Source organism: Apodemus sylvaticus, chromosome 4, assembly GCF_947179515.1.
Source record: "Apodemus sylvaticus chromosome 4, mApoSyl1.1, whole genome shotgun sequence".
In the NCBI taxonomy this organism is placed as follows: domain Eukaryota; kingdom Metazoa; phylum Chordata; class Mammalia; order Rodentia; family Muridae; genus Apodemus; species Apodemus sylvaticus.
The window spans coordinates 51,872,145-51,888,765 of NC_067475.1; positions in this window are offsets into that span (position 1 = coordinate 51,872,145).

Consider the following 16,621-nt stretch of genomic DNA (forward strand, 5'->3'; position numbering starts at 1 on the left):
TTCAGAGACCAAGTGTACTGCAAAGAGATGTAGGAGGGACAGTAAACATGAACAAATCATGTATAAAATTCTCAAAGAACTTCATTATCTCTATTGTCATCATGGCAGGACTTAGAACTACTACAAAGGATCAGGATCCTGTAACCTGAGATTTCCATCAGAGACTAGACGTTGTCTCAGCTATGATACATCACACAAGGGATAAGCCTTGGAGAACTAGACTTTGAAGCATTATTAGGTATTAAGTGTGAACTATGTGTGATGTCCCTCAACATAATAAAATAAAAATCTGTTATACCAGTTAGCATACCCCTTGCTTACAGAAGATGCTATAAAAACCAAGAAAGCTACAGAAGCCTTTGAGACTGAAGAAGGACTGTCTATGTACACAAATCATGAGATTCTTCACAGTGGTGAATTCTTGAAAATGGGGAGAGAAAAATTTAGCTAAGGTTCCTGGTTCATCTATATTTCATAAGTAACTGAAACACTTATAAAGGTATTTTGTCATCAGTTCAACAAGTTAAATTTAAGTGGAATCATTACTTTGCCCTGCCATCAGTGTCTCATTTGAGTTGAATCTAACAGCCTTTATCCTCTAAAGAAAGAATATATAAACTTACAGAAATTGAATGAGAATGCATTAACCAAGTTAGGCAGTGTCACAGTACTATAAGAGCAAGAAGGCATGGACTCTCACCCCTAACCACAACACCTATCTGTAATTGACAACCGTTTGCAGATACAAATATAATTTTCTTCAGTGGAGTATAATTGGCTTTATCAACTGTACTGAGTAGGACTGGTGCTCAGAAATAGATAGAAAAACAAATTGAGGTCAATAATTTTTTGTTTGGCTTTGAGAGGCCAAACCTACTCCATTTTGGAAGCAGTGTTGATTTTAAGAGAAAAAAATAAGTCCTGAAAACTTGACCAGATGTTAAACCCAAGTCTGGAACCCAAAGCTTTCCCTTGGCCAGAGTTACTTCCTAACTACTTCCTAGCAATAATTATTCAAAGATTAGTCTAATTGTTTAGATACGCTGTCAGATCATTTGTGGTTTGATATGGTCTTGCTTCAGAGCACTCACTTGTGGTTTTATTAAGGTCATTCATTTAGATGTTTGCCAAAATGGACACCTCTCACTTGTTCCCATTTCCTATAAAAGCTTGTCCTAATGAGAGTTAGGGGCTGCTTCACCAAACTGCCCAGTGGACTAGCAATTGGTAAGCCCAAAATTGAGTTTATAATTAAGAGAATCTAATATTATTACATAGGAGGTGGCTCCTTGGTGATCTTTTGGGGCTTAAGAATGCTTCCTGGCACAACTGTTAGGTTTGGTTTGGGTTGTTTTTTGTTTCTTTGATGGTTGTTTCTTTGTTTATTTTGTTTTTGTTTTTTATGTGTGTTTTCTTGTTTTGTTTTGTTTTGTTTTTGACTTGTGTCTCATAATAGTTTGGGCAATTTTGGGGGGAAGTTACAGATATTTGGCTTATAATGATGGCTTCTGATATTATGTTTCTATGGGTTGTGTGTTCATGGGTATGTGGTGTTTTTAAATAATAATTTGGTGTTTATTTTCTCTTAGAAAAAGAAAAAGCATGATTTAGTAGTTGGAGAGTTACAAGGGAACAAAGGAAGTAGGTAAGGGGTAACTATGACTATAATATATTGTGTAAATGTAGGAGAATTTAAATCCACCTTAAATGCTTCTTTAGAAACAGATCACCTTCAAAGAGCTTCTAGGTCAGTGTGATCCAGAAGAAATGATACATTTTAAACCCTCTGGCTAGAATACAGACACACCATTAGTACACACTTTAATCCCAAACAATGAAAGCAATTAGTTTTTAGAAGAAAGTAGTCAGGTTTTAGAGGGACATTTAAAAGGGGGGCAGACAAAGTGATAAATCAGAGAAAGATTTGACAAATGAGGGAGAAATAGAATACATCCAACCCTCATTAGAACAAACAGGAAAGAGGGGTAATTAAAAATCAGTTCAGGGTGAGTCATGAGGGAAGGACAGTTCAGCGAATGCATTTCAGTTGAGTTCAGGAATTGCTGGGAAGTTAGGTAGAGTTCTGTGCAATTTATTTGAAAGCAGTTGAGTTAGGTTCAGTCAGTCAGCACAGGAGGCAGTGCAGTAAAGTTGAGTTCACTTCTGTTCAGTTCATACAACTTAAGCAGTTGAAGTCAGAGAATAAAAACCAGCCAGAAGAGTAAAAGAAATTGCCAGATTTAGTTGTTGGCAAATAAGAACAATTTAGTGATAAGCCAAGAGCAGCCAGGTTAAAGAAATCAGTTTGGAGAGGAGTTTGAGTCAAAACATCTGATTTGAACCAGCTATTCAAACTTTAGAAAGAGCTAGAAAGGTGTGCGTGTGTGTGTGTGTGTGTGTGTGTGTGTGTGTGTGTGTGTGTGTGTGTGTGTGTGTTTTCAGCAGTAAGCTTCTGAGAATACTACATTTGGCCAATAAATTTACATTTATATATATATATTCATATTTTCTAATAAAACATGAAAATCAAAAGCATACAGCAGTTTTTATGAAGGCAGTTTAGTTATAGTTCCAAATAAATGAAGCACAATGAATATTTTTTACATGCTCTGAGGTTAGAAACAGTGCATAATCTGATTATAATTTAAAGAGAGAAAATGGTTCAAGATTGAATCAAAAAAATAAAAATTCAAGGTCTCTAAGATGACTCTGAGTTTTTTGCCAAGCCTAACTACCTGAGATTATTACTAAGGTCTCAGATTGCTGAAGAAAAGCCCTGACTCCTAAAAGCATTCCAACAACCTTCATACATATATGACATATTTACACACACATATAAACAAGCACATAGGTAAGCAAATTCAAAATAAACAAACACAAGATTTGTGAACTTAACTAAGAATACAAAAGCAAACCAGACAAAAAATTCCAAAAAATAAAACTCTAAAGCTTTTAGAGAACATAGGAAACAACAGTGAATATATAATTTGGAAATGACTTGCAAAGTATACAGTCACAAAATACATGAAATAAATACTCAACATAAAAAAAATGAGTAATCTACTTGAAAGTAGACAGAAGTTATGAACAGAAATTTCTCAAAAAGAGATGTAAGGTCACAAAAAAGTATTTTAAAAAGTACTTAACATGACTCAACACTCATAAAGTGATAATTAAAATCAACAGACAGATTATACTTCATTCCTCCCATAACATCTTTTTGGAATGAGATGAAATGAAAGGTTGGTAGGAATGTGATGATGAGGGAACTGTCCTGAGTTATTAATGTTATTGTAAATTATTACAACCATAACATATTGTAAAGAAGTACTCAAAATGTAAAAATGTTATCTACACATTGTGCAGACATGATACTATTGGATATTTACAAAAGGGTACAAAAATGTTTTAAAGACTTATCTATATTGCTGCACTCCCTGCAACATTGTTTACAATAGGCATGTTGTTATCAAGAGATGAATAGATAAGAAAACACGAGCATTTACATACAGTGGTATAATATTCAGTTGTGAAAATGAAAAATAATTCATTTTAAGTGCATGCCTTAGAGAAATGTATACTAAATAAAATAAGCTAGTCAAATGAGAAATTTTTCAACCTAATCTTCATAATATATGAAACAGTATCTGCAGAGAGAGTAGATTTGAAGCCTTCAGAAGCCAAGGGTTCATAACAAAACAAATATTTATCAAGAACTTAGTAAACTGAAAAGACTTTTGTGGAATAGTATGAAATTCTACAATAAATATGCAAAAAGCCAAAACAGTTGTAAAGTTATTTGATAACTATCCAAATTCAATACAACATGAAATTGCTCTAGATGAGTAAAAATGGTTTAATCATGCATCCATAGAACATATTAAATATAGAAAAAGTAGAGTAATTTAATACGTTTTAAATAATGATTGTGTTGAAGGATGAGCATAATTTTATTTTTAAATGATGTTGAAAATTTAATAAATTAAATATAATTTATGGAAGGATGCACATAGAAAATTGGAATGTTTATTGAAATGTAACTAGATCTACATTGCTAAACTATTAATTTAAATATGGCCCATGGAAATAGAGTAGAAGCTTTTATCTCACTAGGGTACCAAAGTGTTATAATAACTTCTTCTAAATTTAAACATTCCTTCCTGGTATGACAACCATCAGGAAGTTGACAAAATTCACAAGGCATGGGAATTACACAACTCAACTTGCAAGCACATCCTAAAATGTGATTTAGGCTATTTCAAAGTTTTATACAAGGAGTAAAACTTCTGAATAGAAAAGCCATTCCAACTAGTTCAAGGTGCCTGGAAGTCATATAGGGACATTAGCAGAGACGCTTTCATACATTGCTCCAGAAGGGTGACTGAGTTTCCTAGTGATAGAGCTACCTTTGAGTCACATATACCTTAGCAAGTATGTAACAGCTGTAACTAAGACTAGCAAATGACTGACACTTGGTAGAGTAGTTGTTTTGTTGCCATTTACCTAGTTGTGAATAGATATTTGTTTACATCCCTGCAGAAAAATCACACAGAACAGATGTTAGAAAAGTACATTAATTTAATTTCCTGTGAGTAAAACTGATAGAAATTATTAATTTCTGAAGGTATTAACATTTGGGAAATATCCTGTTTTGTTATGGTGGCGATTTTATATGAAGGAGAGGTAAATGAAGTTTAAAAGAAAATATTAGGAAGGAAGCTAGTTCATTAACTTAAAAACAGATATTTAACTGAGGCATTATAGAATGATAGCCAACTCCCTGCACCATATTTTATTTAGGAAATAGGTGTTTAATATCTATACAATGTATGAATTAAATATTATTATTCTCAAATTATACAAAAGAATACTAAAGAGTTTATAAATTAGTTAATTTGTCCAGTATTTTTTCTTTTTTTCCTTTTTTTCTTTCTTTCTTTCTTCCTTTCTTTCTTTCTTTCTTCCTTTCTTTCTTTCTTTCTTTCTTTCTTCCTTCCTTCCTTCCTTCCTTCCTTCCTTCCTTTCTTTCTTTCTTTCTTTCTTTCTTTCTTTCTTTCTTTCTTTCTTTCTTTCTTTCTTTCTTTCTTTCTTTCTTTCTTTCTTTCTTTCTTTCTTTCTTTCTTTCTTCAAGACAGGGTTTCTCCATATAGAACTGGCTGTGCTGGAACTCAGTCTGTAGACCAGGCTGGCCTGGAACTCAGACATTTGCCTGCCTCTACCTCGCAAGTGTTGGGATTAAAGGCATGAGCTACCACTGTCCAGCTTGCTCAATATTTCTTAGTTATTGCATTCTAGTTCAAAATGAAGCCAGGTGACTTTGTTCTTGCTCTAGAGCACTTACTTACACACTAAACTACACTGACATATTTAATAGAATACATCCAAACCAGGTTACACTAATTACTGAGTGGTTTATAAAGTTAAGAGACATTTTATCTCATTTGCATTCCTGTTAGGAGGAACTATTATGCTCACATATATTTGGAAATTCTATTTAAGCATTTTACTAATGGTAGTGACACTAGCTATCGGTTGTTTCTTTTTCACCATTTGTTAAATAATTAAAATGTGTTTAATATGAACAGATATTCGACTTTGTCAAAGGCATTTTCAGCATCTACTGAGATGATCATGTGATTTTTGTCTTTTAGTTTGTTTATACAGTGGGTTATGCTGTTAGAGTTTTGTATATAGAACAATCCCAGGATCTGTAGGATCTGTAAGATCATATTGAATGTTTTTTATGTGTTCTTGGATGCAGTTTGCCAGTACTTTTTGAGTATTTCTGTGCCAATGTTCATAAGTAAAATTGAACTGAAGTTGTCTTGCTTTGTTGAATATGTGTGTAGTTTAGTTATCAGGGTAACTATGGCCTCACAGAATGGAATGAATTAGGCAGTGTTTCTTTTGTTTTAATTTTGTGGAATAGTTTGAACAGTATTGGTATTAGCTCTTCTTTGAATGTCTGGTAGAATTTTACACTAAAACCATCTGGCCTTGGGATTTTTGCTTTTCCTTACAAGTTATGGGACTATTTAGATAGTTTTCCAATTCTTTTATAAATATTACTATTCATTATTTTATTTATTTACATTTCAAATGTTGTACCTCTTCCAGGTCTCTCCTCTGCAAACCTGCATCCCGTCCCATCCCCTCCTTAACTTTGGTATGTGGTATCTACTTAGAAATTCATCCATTTCATTTCAATTTTCCAGTTTTGTGGAGAACAGACTTTTGAAGTAAGACCTAATGATTTCTTAGATTTGCTTATTTTCTGTTATTATTTTGTCTCCCTTTTCCTCTCTGATTTGTTAGTTTGGATTCTTTCTCTGTACATTTTCCTTAGTTTAGCTAAGCATTTTTCTATCTTGTTGATTTTTCTCAAAGAATAAGATCTGGTTTATTCTTTAAATTGTTCTCTTTGCTTCTAATTGATTTCAGACCCGGGTTTGACTATTTCATACAGTGTACTCCTCCTGGATGTGATTGTTTCTTTTGTTCTAGAGTTTTCAAATGTTAATTTGTTAGCATTAGACTTCTCCAATTTCTTTATGAAAGCACTTAGTGCTATTATTTACTTTTAGCATTGTTTCACTGTGTCCCATATGTTTGGGTATGCTGTGCCTATATTTTGATTGAATTATAGAAAGTCTAGGATTTATTTCCAAAATTGAATGTTTGAAAAGGACATACATGGTATATACTCACTGATAAGTGAATATTCACTATAAAATACAGAATATACATGATATATCCCACAGACCCAAAGCAGTTATAAAAGAAGGAAGGCTCACCCAAGGATGCTTGAATCACACTTAGAAGAGGAAAAAAATTAATCATAGGAGAAAGATGGAGAGAGAAACCTGGGGGAGTGAAAAGGGAGAAATGGAAGGAAGGATCAGGTGCAAGGAGAAATAGGTGAGAGGCCAAGAGGCCAAGGAGAATTAATGGAAATGTGCAGCTGCCAAAGTTTGGGAGCTCAGGGTGGGGGTGGGGAAGGGTGATCTCTAAAAACTCTCAGAGGCCTGGGATAACTGAGATTTGGAAAAGTCAGTGGGGATGGCCTTAGATCAGATGCCTAATGGCTGGGAACCTGAAGAGGCAATCTTTCTGTAGCATGCAGGACCTGCTATGGAGGGATATGGGCATTAATTGACCCACAAAACTTTCTACCCCAAATTCATCTTGTCTAGAAGAAATGTAGGGATAGAAAAGAGACCATAATTCTCAAAGTGAGCCTTAGCTACAGGGAGACCTCCAACTGAGAATCAAAAATGGAGTGTGATGCAAAAGCAAAAGGTTTATTATTTCAGTGGGCTGAGATTGCCCTGCACTCAGAGAAGAGGTGACCCCTACTCTTTCTTTCATAAGTTTTTATACAATTTTTGAGGGCAGATTATAGCAACAACAACAAGGCACATAATGATTGGTGATCCTTGTGACATTTACATTAATTGGCTGGGCAGAGAGGGGAGCCAGGAACCTTCCCTGCGGTCCAGTGAGAAGTTCCATGTCAGGGCTCTCTCAGAGACCAACAGAAAGGTCAACCAATGACTCACCCAACTCAAAACCCATCCCATGGGCAAGCACCAAGACCTGACATGAATGTTACTCTGTTGTGTTTGCAGACAGAAACCTAGCATAACTACCCTCTGAAAGACCTTACTTAGCAGCATCTGAAGCAGAAACAGATACCCTCAGCCAAATAATAGATGGAGGGCAGCAACGCTTGTGGAAGAGTTGTTGGAAGGTTTGAAGTCCCTGACGTAGGTGGGAAGCCTATAGGAAGATTCAACATACCTGGATCCTGAAAGCTCTCAGAATCTAAGGTACCAACCAGAAAACCTACATGGACTGGAATAGACCTCTCTGGCACATAAGTAGCAAACAGGAAGCTCAGTCTTCATGAATACCCTCTCTGGCCTTAGTGGGAGAGATTGCACTAATCTGGCATAGACTTGATGTGCTAGGGTTGGGGAATACCCATGGGCTGTCCACCCTCTTAAAGGAGAAGGAGAGAGGGAATTGCAGGGAGAGACTCTATGTGGGAGGGTCTAGAAGGGCCAACAGCCTTTGTGATGTAAATAAATAAATCAATTAACTAATAATAAAAAAATTAAAAGGCAAGAAGACAACCCAGTGAGAGATGGTTTTTGGCAAACATTGCAAATCACTTGAAAACAGATGTCCCCTACCCAACCTGGAGCTGGAGATACTGCTGACTATATGGTATCTTTTGTTGGGGGTGAGGATGAATATTTCCATCGTATTTATTTTCTTCCTGTCTTCTGTTGGTCATAGGGGTCTGCATGCACATTCTAATACAGACATTAGGTCCCCCAGTTCTGTTCAGAAGCATAGAAATAGCAGTTGCTTGTTTGGAATCCAAATGGAAAGTGGGGCCTCTTCACAGTGTTTTATATATATATTTATTTATTTTCTATATTCTTTGTTTACATTCCAAATGATTTCCCCTTTCCCGGATCCCCCTTCCCCATATGTCCCATAAACATTCTTCTCCATTCATTCTCCAATCACCTCCCTCCTTTTTTTTATCTGTCCTTATATTCCCCTCCAATGCTAGATCAATCCTTTCTAGGATCAGGACCTTCTCCATACTTCTTCATGGGAGTCATTCATTATGTGATGTGTGCCTTGGGTATTCAGGGCTTCTGGGCTAATTAATATCCACTTATCAGAGATTGCATTCCATGTGTATTCTTTTGTGACTGGGTTACCTCACTTAGGATGATATTTTCCAGATCAAACCATTTGCCTAAAAATTTTGTGAATTCATTTTTTCTAATTGCTGAAGAACTATTCCATTGTGTAAATATACCACATTTTCTGTATCCATTCCTCCTTTTGAGGGGCATCTGGGATCTTTCCAGCTTCTGTCTATTATAAATAAGGCTGCTATGAACATAATGGAGCATGTGTCTTTATTGCATGCCGGGGAATCGTTTGGGTATATGCCCAGGAGAGGTATACCGGGGTCCTCCGGAAGTGTCATGTCCAGTTTTCTGAGGAACCGCCAGACTGATTTCCAAAGTGGTTGTAACATCTTACAGCCCCACCAGCAGTGGAGGAGTGTTCCTCTTTCTCCACATCCTCGCCAACACCCGCTGTTTCCTAAGTTTTTGACCTTAGCCATTCTGACTGGTGTAAGGTGAAATCTCAGGGTTGTTTGATTTGCATTTCCATAATGACTAATGATGTTGAGCACTTCTTAAGGTGCCTCTCAGACATCTGAATTTCTTCAGGTGAAAATTCTTTCTTTAGACCTGTACCCCATTTTTTAATAGGGTTATTTGGTTCCCTGGGGTCTAACTTCTTGAGTTCTTTGTATATATTGGATATTAGCCCTCTATCAGATGTAGGGTTGGTGAATATCCTTTCCCAATTTGATGGTTGCCGTTTTGTCCTTTTAACAGTGTCCTTTGCCTTACAGAAACTTTGTAATTTTATGAGGTCCCATTTGTCAATTCTTGATCTTAGAGCATAAGCTATTGGTGATCTGTTCAGGAACTTTTCCCCCGTGCCTATGTCCTCTAGGGTCTTCCCCAGTTTCTTTTCCATTAGTTTCAGTGTGTCTGGTTTTACATGGAGGTCCTTGAGCAAAGTGGCTGGTTATAAAATCAACTCAAGTAAATCAGTTGCCTTCCTATACTCAAAGGATAAGCAGGCTGAGAAAGAAGTTAGGGAAATGACACCCTTCACAATAACCACAATCAATATAAAGTATCTTGGTGTGACTCTAACCAAACAAGTGAAAGATCTATATGACAAGAACTTCAGGTCTCTGAAGAAGGAAATCGAAGAGGACCTCAGAAAATGGAAAAATCTGCCATGCTCGTGAATCCGCATGATTAATATAGTTAAAATGGCCATCTTGCCAAAAGCAATCTACAGATTCAATGCAATCCCCATAAAAATCCCAACTCAGTTCTTCACAGAGTTAGAAAAAGCAATTCTCAAATTCATCTGGAATAACAAAAAGCCCAGGATAGCTAAAACTATTCTCAACAACAAAAGAAATTCTGGGGCAATCAGTATCCCTGACTTCAAGCAATACTACAGAGCAATAGTATTAAAAACTGCATGGTATTGGCACAGTGACAGACAAGTGGACCAATGGAATAGAATTGAAGATCCAGAAATGAACCCACACACCTACGGTCACTTGATCTTCGACAAAGGAGCCAAAAACATCCAGTGGAAAAAAGATAGCCTTTTCAACAAATGGTGCTGGTTCAATTGGAGGTCAGCATGCAGAAGAATGCAAATTGATCCATTCTTATCTCCATGTACTAAACTTCACAGAGTTTTAATAACCAAGAAAGGAAATAAAAAGAAGTAGAGAAATGTTGACTAGTATACAATAACAGTGGAAGTGAGAATAGCTTCATCAAATACTGAATTGATCCTGATGGTGCTTTATTACCACTCTAAACTGTGTGTAACTGAGAGAAGATATAGGTATACATAGAACAGTTTACATATGATACTCTAATAAATGACAGTAGATATCATCACAGCTAGACAAATACTTGTAACTAGTCTCCTATTTTTATCAAAACTGTGAAATTCATTTATCCTTTTAACTTTGAATTTTGTAATATATTATAAAGAAAATATTCAAAAATGTAAAAGCAAATCCATTTATCGCCTTCTTCTTTGGACTAGTAATCAGCAAATAAACAAATAACAACATGTAGTTATATAAATATTTTAAGTTTATTGTGTGTTTCCAATATACATATTTTTTGACATTATCCTCCTGAAAGCTGACATTTTCACAGGTTTTTATTTTAGATTATGGTAATATATGACGCCCTCAACACCTGAAATTGAGAGGGAGACCGACAAATTCCTGTGAATTTCACAGAAATACAAATTTTCTTGTAGTAAAATAATGGTAGGGATATGTGAGAAAAGTGTCGAAGATCTAAAATAAGTTGAGAAGAAGCCAGGCTATATCTGCACAAGTGTTAAATATAAACAATGATGTCACGCCCTGATTTCAGAGGCCCTCTGATTCTGAGTCCTACTTCTGGGATGGCCTAGATTTCCTGGTAAAAGTCTCTATATGTTGGTTTACCTATAGGTTCTCACTTCAGGATCAGTGTTGTCTGCTCCTTGACATTGCCTGGCTGTTGCCAGTGAGTTTTCCATACTCTAATCAGCACTTTTCACAGCACTGGATTGCTATTGCTCAGGCTATCAAACACTATGCTGATAACTATGGAGAACACTCCTCTCCCATCAGTAACTGCTTATTAGTTAAGGACTAATTACCTTCAGGACTTTAAGACATATCTAAATTATCTGTCACAAAGAACAAAGTGCACTGTCACCTCTTGACAGCCAAGGCCACATTTAGAAGTTGGAGGCCATGTGATGTGATATCCTTGCTTAGTCTGTCTCAAAACCTACTCTGCTTTTCTTGTGTCCCTTCTTCTACTTATTTATCTACCAGAACAGTGCTATACTGGATATATTGTTTGAGAGATCCAGGCCTGGGGATTCATTAGAAATAGTGAATGAAACTACAAGTTCTGGTAACTACAATCTGTACTCTATTAACACCTTAGACTCTGGGAGTGCTTGGTGTTGAACAGGTGAAGGATCTGAAGAACAAGGGAGAAAGAATTTTATTAAATCATCCTGTTCCAGGTAGTCAAATTCCATGGCTCTGTTCATTTCACAGATTTATTTTGGCAAAGACCCTCATCTATTACCATGTATGTCATAACTACACTTTGACTACAAGGCAATCCTATTAATAGTAGTTTTAATGTTTAAATATCTCAAATATATAATGTACATCCAATAGAAATTATAATACCATCAACACTGAGGAATGTCTCTAATTAAAAAGAACTGAAGTGATACCTGCTCCCTTGATTTTCAGTATTAATCCTTAAAGTATAGAAAGACACATCTGCCAGGATATGTTTTTACTCATCATTTGTCATTACCCAGTGCATTTGCTATTTTCATTTCATCTTTAAATATAACTTAAATTGAGTTGCTGTTTTATCACTTACTATTTTCTGTCTGCTAAGGAAAAGAAAAAATAACAAAATATTATAAGGAATAAGCATTGTATCAGTCAAGGTTTCCTCAGAGAATTGTGGATTTGACTTTATTGTAGAGTCTTTGCCAAGCAGAAACAAGACCTTTGAGCTTACTCCACAGCAGATATCTGGAGGGGAGGGATGCATTATGTCAAGGAATAATGTAGAAGAATTTTATTCAAGTAACATGGTTGCTTTAGCAAGGGACCACATCCAAAGAACTAAGTATATGTGACCCAGATGGAATTTAGACACACCACAGAGTAGTAATTCCTATGATTGAAATACAGACACAACCTTAGTGTGGGAACTTAAAAGGCAGCCTGTGTTGAGCTATGTTTAAACCCTGGAAGCCCATCAGACAACTCTGCAAGGTACAGAAGCACGTTTGCCATGCCCCCGACACTAGGCTTCTGACACAAGGCCTCAGCTCCATAATTCTATGGCCATCAGTGACATAGGGCAATGCCCTAAGCTCCTGGTATTCTGGACTCCATCCCCACAGTTACATGGCAACAGCGAGGTATGCTCCTCCCGACAATTACCTGGTAACAGCCAGGTAGGCCTGGCCCACTATAAACCGGACTGCTTGCCCACTCCTCTCTCTCTCTCACACCCTTGCCTCTCTTACTCCTGTCTCCTGCTTACTTCTCTCTTGTTCTCCTGGGCTCTTCTCCCATCCTCCTTTTCTCTATGTTGTCATGTCCAGTCTCTACTTCTCTACGTTCCCCTTTGCCTTTTCACTGCCTCTACTAACCTCAGGCCCAACCTGAGAAAGTGGAATATGGTTTTTCTAATCACAGTTCTCTTCCAAGAATAAATGCTTGAAAACCATGCACCATCTCTCCAGCCTGTCATCCGGAACTACCATGCAGGTGAAATGGAGCACCTCTAAAGGGCCGCATCTAGTCTCCCCAGAAATCTCTTTGTGCTTCCAGACATGGTTTCAGCCAAGCCAAGCAGCTGACCTAGAGCAAGCAAGGACTCTTGTCCTGGAGGAAACTGGTCAGAGTTCTCCTTCCTCTCTTTTCCCATTGGCCCCAGGCTAGATCCAGCCCAAGGACCCCCACCCTGTTCTAAGCTCTTCCAAGGGGCTTCCAGTAGCATCATGGTGTCCAATAGCTGGAATCTGTTATCTAATGCCTCTATGTGGCCTGGAGACCCAGAGTCTGTCTTCACCAGTACTGCAGGGACCTCAGACTTCAATTCCCTACCCCCAGAGTGGGATCCTGCAGCATGGGGTACACACAGTCAAACTTCCCTCATCTGCCTCATCTAGTGGCCTGAGCCCCTGGCCAGACTAGGGCCACCAGTTTTAATCCACATCATAATATACAGCTTTATGGAAAAAATAATTTATAGAAGGAAATACCCATGTCTGAAAGTATCCCAAAATTGAGAGGCAGACAATTTGACAAATTATTCAATGATTTGACAGAACAGGTCAGACTTAGGATATAACCAACTCTCATGAGAACCGAACAAGAAAGAGAAACAATTTAAGAGCAGTGGAGGAAGAGCGAATAAGTTGTGAATTATTTCAGTCAGTGCAGTGTGTGCTGTGCAGTTGCATTCTTTTGTGAGATCTGGTCAATTTATGCAGTTCATCTGATCAACTTGTGCAGTTTGATCTGGGACAGCTAAGTTGAACCAGCCAGCCAGAATTCAAAAAGGGTTAGAAAGTGAGCTTATTCAGTAGTAAACATCTGAGAAGACAAGACAATTATATCAAGGGAATAAAAGATATTTGCATCCTGGAAATTGATGATTATAGAGACTATCCAGAGAGAGAAAGTCTGTAAGTACAGTTTGAAAAGAAAACACCTAGGGAGAGTGTGATGCATCTGTCTCTGTTCTGTGGCAGTTTCCAGCTGAATGGGTCATAGACATCCACATTGTAAATGATAATTTGTCATACTCAAATGATTCTGTATTAACTTTGCATCTGCTTCCCAGATACCTTCCCAGAAATATCTAGAATAATGTTTAACCAAATAGATACTCCAGATTGCCTAGTTTGAAAGAAAATTATCTTAGTAATTATGTATGTAGCAAAGCTAAAATTAGCATACTTCTAAATTAAATACTTGCCCAGACTCACTAAGAGGATAAGCAATAGTTAAATATTTTCTTTTTTTTTTTTTTTTTTTTTTTTTTTTTTTTTTTTTTTTTGGTGTTTTAAGTTTTATTTTTTTTTATTTATTTTTTTTTATTATTCGATATAATTTATTTACATTTCAAATGATTTCCCCTTTTCTAGCCCCCCCACTCCCCGAAAGTCCCGCAAGCCCCCTTCTCTTCCCCTGTCCTCCCACCCACCCCTTCCCACTTCCCCGTTCTGGTTTTGCTGAATACTGTTTCACTGAGTCTTTCCAGAACCAGGGGCCACTCCTCCTTTCTTCTTGTACCTCATTTGATGTGTGGATTATGTTTTGGGTATTCCAGTTTTCTAGGTTAATATCCACTTATTAGTGAGTGCATACCATGATTCACCTTTTGAGTCTGGGTTACCTCACTTAGTATGATATTCTCTAGCTCCATCCATTTGCCTAAGAATTTCATGAATTCATTGTTTCTAATGGCTGAATAGTACTCCATTGTGTAGATATACCACATTTTTTGCATCCACTCTTCTGTTGAGGGATACCTGGGTTCTTTCCAGCATCTGGCAATTACAAATAGGGCTGCTATGAACATAGTAGAACATGTATCCTTATTACATGGTGGGGAGTCTTCTGGGTATATGCCCAGGAGTGGTATAGCAGGATCTTCTGGAAGTAAGGTGCCCAGTTTTCGGAGGAACCGCCAGACTGATTTCCAGAGTGGTTGTACCAATTTGCAACCCCACCAGCAGTGGAGGAGTGTTCCTCTTTCTCCACACCCTCTCCAACACCTGCTGTCTCCTGAATTTTTAATCTTAGCCATTCTGACTGGTGTAAGATGAAATCTTAGGGTTGTTTTGATTTGCATTTCCCTAATGACTAATGAAGTTGAGCATTTTTTAAGATGCTTCTCCGCCATCCGAAGTTCTTCAGGTGAGAATTCTTTGTTTAACTCTGTACCCCATTTTTTAATAGGGTTGTTTGGTTTTCTGGAGTCTAACTTCTTGAGTTCTTTATATATATTGGATATTAGCCCTCTATCTGATGTAGGATTGGTGAAGATCTTTTCCCAATTTGTTGGTTGCCGATTTGTCCTCTTGATGGTGTCCTTTGCCTTACAGAAACTTTGTAATTTTATGAGGTCCCATTTGTCAATTCTTGCTCTTAGAGCATACTCTATTGGTGTTCTGTTCAGAAACTTTCTCCCTGTACCGATGTCCTCAAGGGTCTTCCCCAGTTTTTTTTCTATTAGCTTCAGAGTGTCTGGCTTTATGTGGAGGTCCTTGATCCATTTGGATTTGAGCTTAGTACAAGGAGACAAGGATGGATCAATTCGCATTCTTCTGCATGCTGACCTCCAGTTGAACCAGCACCATTTGTTGAAAAGGCTATCTTTTTTCCATTGGATGTTTTCAGCCTCTTTGTCGAGGATCAAGTGGCCATAGGTGTGTGGGTTCATTTCTGGATCTTCAATCCTGTTCCATTGATCCTCCTGCCTGTCACTGTACCAATACCATGCAGTTTTTAACACTATTGCTCTGTAGTATTGCTTGAGGTCAGGGATACTGATTCCCCCAGATTTCCTTTTGTTGCTGAGAATAGTTTTAGCTATCCTGGGTTTTTTGTTGTTCCAGATGAATTTGATAATTGCTCTTTCTAGCTCTGTGAAGAATTGAGTTGGGATTTTGATGGGTATTGCATTGAATCTGTATAGTGCTTTAGGCAAAATGGCCATTTTAACTATATTGATTCTGCCGATCCACGAGCATGGGAGGTTTTCCCATTTTTTGAGGTCTTCTTCCATTTCCTTCTTCAGAGTCTTGAAGTTCTTGTCATACAGATCTTTCACATGTTTGGTAAGAGTCACCCCAAGATACTTTATACTGTTTATAGCTATTGTGAAGGGGGTCATTTCCCTAATTTCTTTCTCAGCCTGCTTATCCTTTGAGTATAGGAAGGCCACTGATTTGCTTGAGTTGACTTTATAACCTGCCACTTTGCTGAAGTTGTTTATCAGCTGTAGGAGCTCTCTAGTGGAGTTCTTTGGGTCACTTAGGTAGACGATCATGTCGTCTGCAAATAATGATAGTTTGACTTCTTCCTTTCCAATTTGTATCCCTTTGACCTCCTTATGTTGTCGAATTGCCCGAGCTAGTACCTCAAGTACAATATTGAAAAGATAAGGAGAAAGGGGGCAGCCTTGTCTGGTCCCTGATTTCAGTGGGATTGCTTCAAGTTTCTCTCCATTTAGTTTGATGCTGGCTACCGGTTTGCTGTATATTGCTTTTACTATGTTTAGGTATGGGCCTTGAATTCCTGTTCTCTCCAAGACTTTAAGCATGAAGGGATGCTGAATTTTGTCAAATGCTTTTTCAGCATCCAATGAAATGACCATGTGGTTTTGTTCTTTGAGTTTGTTTATGTAGTGGATTGTATTGA